This window comes from Ovis aries, chromosome 3, assembly GCF_016772045.2.
Source record: "Ovis aries strain OAR_USU_Benz2616 breed Rambouillet chromosome 3, ARS-UI_Ramb_v3.0, whole genome shotgun sequence".
NCBI classification, from domain to species: domain Eukaryota; kingdom Metazoa; phylum Chordata; class Mammalia; order Artiodactyla; family Bovidae; genus Ovis; species Ovis aries.
In genome coordinates this window covers 207,847,122-207,855,121 of record NC_056056.1, presented here as the reverse complement: position 1 = coordinate 207,855,121, position 8,000 = coordinate 207,847,122, and the positions used below count along the sequence as shown (strand labels likewise).

Here is an 8,000-nt window from a genome sequence, read left to right as displayed (position 1 = left end):
CTGTACCTCAGAAGCTTCTCCAAGGTGAGAAAAAACTGACAGCACTGCTCTCAAGAGTTCCCCTGAAGGATGAGGATAGACGGTGATGCTCATCAAACAGCTGTATTTCCAGTCCTCAGTGACTCATTCTGGGAAATGAAACGTGGGTGGTGTCACCTCGGTCACCTCTGAGTAGAGGCATGAAAAGCCCAAGTGTGATTCTCTTGTCTCTCTCTTTTCTGCCCCAGAAGCTGTATGTTCCAGAGGGTGCACATGGAAGAGTCTCACTGACCACTAACAACTGTAGGTTGTGATGAGTGTGTGTGTGTCTGTATATGAGTGTGTGTATGTGTGCATGTGTGTGTGTGTGTGTGTGTGTGTGTATGTGTGAGATTTGGGGGTCACTTTTTCCAGCAGCAGAGCAGTCTCTTCTGATGGATACAAAGGAGAAAGAAGACTTGAAAAGAAGACAGAATCTGTCACATGAAGCAGGTACTTTCCTGGATCTCCTCTTCCTTCTGTGTCTTCATCCCAAACTGCTCCCTCTGACCCCACCTTGCTTCCTCTGTTGGGCTTGGTTGTTTCTCAGTCACCATTTCTGACTGACCAACAACTAGATCTAAGTCCTGTATAAGAGCACCTGCCCCTGGTGCATCTCCTGTTCCCTTTACATCACTCTGTGCTGACAGTCAGGCTCAGTTTCCCAAATTTGTCTCAGCATTTTGACCTTCATCCTTAAACAGCTCTCATTTCCTCTGAGTTGGTCAGTCCATCATCTCTGATCTTATTTTCACCTTCCACCAATCCTGTGCTAATGAGAGGGTAGCATGTGCTTTCTAAGTCCCCTGTTTCTTTTTGATTTCCTGAAGAAATCTGATTGTGCATTTACTGCTCCATGTATATAATTAACTTCTTCCCCTTTCAGTTCAGTTTAGTTGATCAGTAGTGTCCGACTTTTTGTGACCCCGTGGACTGCAGCACGCCAGGCTTCCCTGTATCACCAACTCCTGGAGCTTGCTCGACTCATGGCCATTGACTCAGTGATGCAATCCAAACAGCTCATCCTCTGTCGTCCCCTTCTCCTCCTGCCTTCAATCTTTCCCAGCGTCAGGGTCTTTTCCAGTGAGCCAGTTCTTTGCATCAGGTGGCTAAGGTATTGGAGTTTCAGCTTCAGCATCAGTCCTTCCAAAGAATACTCAGGACTGATTTCCTTCAGGATTGACTGGTTGGATCTGCTTGCAGTCCAAGTGATTCTCAAGATTCTTCTCCAACACCACAGTTGAAAAGCATCAATTTTTCAGTGCTAAACTTTCTTTATGGTCCTGCTCTCACATCCATACATGGCTACTGGAAAAAACATAGCTTTGACTAGATGAACCTTTGTTGGCAAAGTAATGTCTCTGCTTTTTAATATGCTGTCTAGGTTGATCATAACTTTTCTTCCAAGAAGCAAGAGTCTTTTAATTTCATGGCTGAAGTCACCATCTACAGTGATTTTGGAGCCCCCAAAATAAAGTCTCCCACTGTTTCCATTGTTTCTCCATCTATTTGCCATGTAGTGATGTGACCAGATGTGGTGATCTTCATTTTTTGAATGTTGAGTTTAAAGCCCGCTTTTTCACTCTCCTCTTTCACTTTCATCAAGAAGCTCTTTAGTTCCTCTTCACTTCCTGCCACAAGGCTGGTGGCAGAGGTTATTGATATCTAAGGCTATTGATATTTCTCCCAGCAATCTTGATTGCAGCTTGTGGTTCATCCAACCCAGCATTTCACATGATGTATTCTGCATATAAATTAAATAAGCAGGGTGACAATAAACAGCCTTGACGTACTCCTTTCCCAATTTGGAACCAGTCCTTTGTTCCATGTCTGGTTTTAACTGTTGCTTCTTGACCTGCATACAGATTTCTCAGGAGGCAGGTAAGGTGGTCTGGTATTCCCATCTTTGAAGAATTTTCCACAGAAAGAATTCTTCACATTTGAGTAAGAAATAATTTTGCTGATTTTCTTTTCCTCAACTCAAGAAAATGGCACATTCAAAACCTATATCCTTGTGAGCACAGCCCTAGATCCTGCCTCGGAACATGGAAGGAGTTAGTGCAAGGACAGTTTGTGAAGGTGAGGCTTCATTACCTTCATGATTAATCCACCTCTGCTCAGAATTGATGTAATTATGAACTCCAGAGCTATTGAGTTCCTGCAGGTGGTCATTCTTAAACCACTTACACTCAAGATTAGTGCTACTGGGATGGCACTCAGAGTTCAAAGGCTGGGTGGTTGCTCAGACTTGAGCTCTATGACCTGATGCTCTATTGCACGTGGAGCTTTGATGCAGCTGAGTCTAGCCTGCATATCAGCCTAAGAACACTGGAAATATAGCAAGATGTGTTCCTCCTTTAACATCTCAAAGTCTGTGAACAGATTCTCTTTTCCTTATCATTGACTCCTTCCCCATCTGGGCATGCTGCCCAAGGCTCCTGCAGGCTGCAAGTATCTGCTGAGGCCCTGCCAAGGCCCAGGATTGGAGTGAGGCCTGTACCTGAGTATAAGTTCTGTATTTCCACTCTCTATAACTTAACAGATGCTGAGATAATATTTATTGAATGACTGAATTAGACCCCACTAGATTTTCAAGAGAAATTATCTTAAATATAGAGAACTGTTTTTGAGGACATCACTTAGCTAACTGACATTTTTTGTTTTAAAGGCAAATGTTTTCAGCAATTAACAGGGCAAATTTTTATTTTCAAACAGAGGGAGCTTATCACCAACAGACATGTCACAACAAACGCTGCAAATCTCTATCTCTGAGGATACACAAGACAAACCACAACATACTAACATGTGGCCTCTTATTAAGTCTTAATCAGACCCAATGGAGGACGGAGGAGACAAGGTATTTATATGATTTATCATTTGGCAGTTTTTCAATTAAAACCTCACAGCGACATCACAGGTAGAAAGTTTGCAATTAAAAAGTACAGCTGCACTGTCTGTATGACATAAGGAAGGAGATTAGCTGCAGAAAGAGTTCTTTTGTTTAAAAAAACAAAAAGCAGACTAGTTCGTCTTTCACTTTGTGAAAGGAGAGTCCTCTGGGGCTGATCCTGAAGGATGCTGTAGAGACCAGGACAACACAACTGTTCTGCACAACAGTTAGAACTGGGAGCTAATAACTTTGGATAATGGTGTGCTCTGACTTCTTTCTTTTTACTTTTTGTGACTCTACTATAGGTTTTTACATTTTTGTTGCCATGAGGCTCACATATAACATCTTACAGACACAACAGTCTGATAAATTAATTTCAATCACATAAAAAAGCTATACCTTTTTACCCCCTTACACTTTCTGTTTTTGATGTCAGAATTTGCCTCTCTTTATATTGTATATCCACTAACAAAAAACTTTTCTTTATGGTTATTTTAATGCTTCCTTTAGACTACAGTTAACCGGTTAGCACATTTAGAGTATTCTGAGTTGTATTACACTGCCGGAGCCAGTGTGAGGAACTCCGCCCATGGCAAAGGTCATGAGGAAGGAGGCTCAGCATATGCAAAGGCGGGATCGAGCCTCAGGAGACCCCCTATTCCCGAGCATCTACCCCCAAAACCAGAGTCTGCCTGCTTTACTGCTTCATGCTCTCACCTACACCTCTGACTTTACGGGGCGGGGGGTGTGGGGGTGCTGTCCCCCACCACCTCTCTCAGAGAAGGAGTTAACTTACAGCTCCAAGAGTGCTTCAACTTACAAACTCCTCTGAAATTTCTGTATCTTTCCTGACAGTTTCGTCCAGCCACATGTGATTGTTCACAGCCTCCCAACCGTGAGAGGCACGAGATCCTTTAAACTTTCTAACTACAGACTCTTTTGAAAAGTTAGAAAATTATTAGTATAGTATTAGTGGTGAAGGGTTTTCATTTGTTGGGCCAATATTTGCTGCCAAGTCTCCATATTCCCTGCCCTTACACACATAAATGAATATAACTAGCATAATGGAGAAATAGGTATTAACCTTTGATATTAATCATGTTAAACTTTAGGCTAACTAAATTCCTTTCTTAATTGTAACCCACTGCACCTTCACCCTATAGGAATGCAACTTTATCTGGTGCCTGGTTTAAGAAAACTCACCCCTGGAAGAATAAGCTTTCTGGTTGACTGACCATATTCAGAAAGGAAAGGCCATAAAATGTTAGTTCTCTTGGCCAGAAGATGATGTAAATCCCTTAAGACATCTATATACATCTGCATAAAGCACCTGATTTTGATAAGGGTCAGGTCTGCTGACCCCGTGTGACTCTGTATTCATCCCTATGTATAACAAAAAGTATATAAGCGGACCTGAAAAAATAAAGAAGCGGACCAGTTCCTGGAAAGCCTGGTTTCCCCCATGTGGTCTTTTCTCCTTCTCTTCTTTTCTGGTTGAATTCCCATCTGGAGTGTGGAGGCTCGCCATGTGTACTTACTTGCCCTGGCTTCTAAGACCCATGCGGGAGGGAGCCCAAGGTGGGGCACCCTCCACTATTCAAGCGGGTGCCGGTGGCCTACGTAGATGGTGCAAACTCCTTGTCTTGGAGTTTTATTGGTTTTCCACATAAACCAAGTTATTCAGCCCCTTTTCTCCACTAATTTTCCTACTACACTATCCTTTTCTAATCTCTCTTTATAGCTGTAATTAAATAAGTTCTTTCCTAGGACACTGACTCTGTCCCCTCTTTGAATTCCCTGGATCCACCAGGGCTGGACCCCGGCATTACACATTTACATTTACAAGTCCATTGTGTATTTTGTGGGCTTCCCTGATTGCTCAGTTGGTAAAGAAACCACCTGCAATGCAGGAGACCCTGGTTCATTTCCTGGGTCAGGAAAGATCCCCTGAAGAAGGGATAGGCTACCCACTCCAGCCTTCTTGGGCTTCCCTTGTGGCTCAGCTGGTAAAGAATCTGCCTGCAATGTGGGAGACCTGGGTTCAATCCCTGGCTTGGGAAGATCCCCTGGAGAAGGGAAAGTCTACCCACTCCAGTATTCTGGCCTGGAAAATTGCATAGACAGTCCAGGGGGTCGCAGATTTGGACACCACTGAGCGACTTTCACTGTATATTTTGTATATTAGAGTATTCTGAATTGGATTACATACTCACATCTACAAATCTGTTATATCTTCTTTCATATGATAATTAGTATCTTTCATTTACCTTGAAGAACTCCCTTTGGTAATCTTGTATGACAAACCTGTGTTGGTGAACTTCCTCAACTGTTGTTTGTTTGAGAAAGTCTTTATATCGTCTTCATTTCTGAAAGACAGCTTTCCTGAGAAAAATATTCTTGGTTGGCAGGTTTTTACTTTCATCAGTTTGAATATATCATCCTATTCTCTCCTGGCCTGCCAGGTTTATTCTCATAAACCCAATGATATTCTTAAGGGAACTTCTTTTCTGTGAACATTTACTTTCCTCTTGATGCTTCTAAGATTCTCTTTGTCTTGATTACAGGAAATGTGTTCTGGAGAGAATAGTTTTGAATGAACTCCAGGGGTGACCTATTAGCTACAGGAACTTGGATGTCTAAATCTGGTCCAATTTGGGACTTATCTGGTATTATTGCTTAAAGCACAATCTCTGTCTCTTCCTCCCTCTCTTCTCCTTCTGGGATTCCAATAATATGCAGGTTGTTTCTCTGAATGGTATCCCATAGTTCACACAGGTTCTTTTACATTTTTTCATTCATTTTTTCTTCGTCTTCTGGCTGCGTAATTTCAATTGTTGTCTACATTACGGATTCTTCTGCTGTTGCTGATGCTGTCTATAGCATTTTTCATTTTGTTGCGTTTCATTCACTGTAATCTTAAGCGAAAGAATTTGTTTGGTTCCTTCTCCTTTTTTTGCCTCACTGTAGAGACTGAGGAATTTCCATTCCCAGACTAGGATCGATCCAGGCACAGCAGTGAAATGATAGAATCCTAACCACTAAACCATCAGCAAATTCCTTGTTGCTTCCTTTCTTATCATTTCTATCTCTCTAAAACAATCAATTTCCTTTGTGGAGCAACTCAGCCTATGCACAACAACTACTGAGCCCGTGCTCTAGGACCTGCACACCGCAAACAGAAGCCTGCATGCTGCAACTACTGAAGCCTGAGCGCCTAAAGCCTGTGCTCCGCAACAAGAGAAGCCCCCACATAGAGAAGCTGCTGCCCACAAAGAAGAGTAGTGCCTGCTTGCCGCAACTAGAGAAAGCCCATGTGCAGCAACAAAGACCCAGCACAACCAAAAACAATAATAATAATGATAGGAAATATTTTTAATCTCATTTTGTTCACATATTCTTTTCCTGAACTTGATTGTTTATCTGTGTTTTTTGGAGTTCACTGAGCTTCTTGGTGGGTATACTTTATTTCTTTCATCATATGTCATTTATTTCATTACTTCCCAGTGGTGAATAGCTATGTGAGCTGCACTGTGAGAAGTCCTGGGCATCTTCCCACCCCCAGGCACAGCCTAGAACTACAAAGACCGCAAGTGTGAGCGTAGGTTGGAGCCCTGGACACCATGCAGGCCATCAAGCAGTAACTGAGTGGACTCAGCTCACAGCCAGGCCAGCACTCTCAGTTCTTATATTAGTTCAGCAGCTTCTCCATGTGTCCACAATGGAATGGGGGTGGGGGGAGACGTGTTGTGTAAAAATAGTATTTACTTGGCCACTCCTACATGACAGCTGTCCTTACCCTGAAGAATCACAGCAGGATCACGTTAACATTGTCAATAGTAACCAGTTTAAAGCAATCTTGAAACAATATGTTTTCAGAGAAGTCCACTAGTCTGAAATTCTTCCTTTAAGTTTTCAATCATATCAGACACCTCCATCCACATATTTGAAACATAAATACCCAAGTGTTCCTGATCTTCCCATCTACATCTCTTCTTCTGCATCCCCTCTGCCTAGGTCTCCACTTTCTTGCCCTGTTGTTCCACCTGGATGCAGGGTGTGGTGAGCACCAATTTGCCCTCCATCAACTTAGAAAGAGATATGAGCTGATATAATTCACTCAGAGGGACAGATTACTGGAGAGACAAGAAATAGCAACATCCTGAAGAAATAGCACAAAGGGATGGAAAGAAGGGATTAATAAGGATTTGATAACCAACTAGACATGGGAGAAGAGCAAAAAGGAACCTATATCTGCTTGAGAAATAAACAGATAAAGTAACCTAGGGAATGAGTAATGAAAAAGGGAGACGCAGTTACCTAGAGTTAGATTTTTAACTGGTCTGTGGAAATTTAGGCAGGATAAGGAAAGCTGTATCCATTCTCTCTTACCAGCCAATGTCCCACTTTGAATCTCACATCCAAATCTGGTTCTGAAGAATAGGTTAAAAACAAGTGATGTGACATCTCAGAGAAGAACATACAGGATTGGGTTTTTTTCCATGAGTTTCTGAAATGAAATTATCTCCTGCCATATCAATAAACAAGAAATGTCACAGCCATTAGCAATTTCTGGCCTTCAAATGTGAATGAGGGCTCCCAAAACTGTGATCGAGGGGATGCTGCCACCCCCTGCGTGGTGATTGCTGAGGAGCTGCGGGATGCAATCAGCAGCCGTCTGCCGCTCCGTAAGGTGAACAGGGAACCAGGGTTGGCCCCAGATGGCTGAGCTGTATGTGGAAGGAATGAATCCAGTGAGTCCAGAGGCTTGCATCTTCCCAGAAGCAGAGTGCTAACTTCCTTAACTTGATACCTGACCTTTGATGTTCAGTCTGCCTGCTGCCTTTGTTGCAGACTTGTATATAGGCTGACTTCCCCTCCTGCCTCCTTGGAGCAGTTTTCTCAGAGCTGCTGAGATGCTGTCTCCAGGGCCTGGAGTCCTAAACATCCCCACCAAATAAAATAACTCTATCAGATTCTGACTGTATTTTTTGGTCGACAAATTCATCTTGCTAGGAATGAGGATGTGAATGTAGACCAAGTTTAGATGCTTTTTCTAAGTAAGAGTGACCTGGAGCATCTGTGATCCCAGGCA

At 42.8% G+C, this 8,000-nt stretch overlaps 1 long non-coding RNA gene across 1 annotated transcript; it reads left to right on the top strand.

Annotated features, from left to right (window-relative positions):
* The first annotated feature begins 205 nt into the window (after positions 1-205).
* On the top strand, positions 206-4,491 carry LOC132659490 (uncharacterized). Its single transcript, XR_009600009.1, has 4 exons — positions 206-471; positions 2,004-2,097; positions 2,734-2,875; positions 4,072-4,491. It is a non-coding gene; the product is annotated as an uncharacterized LOC132659490 (long non-coding RNA).
* The last annotated feature ends 3,509 nt before the right edge of the window (positions 4,492-8,000 follow it).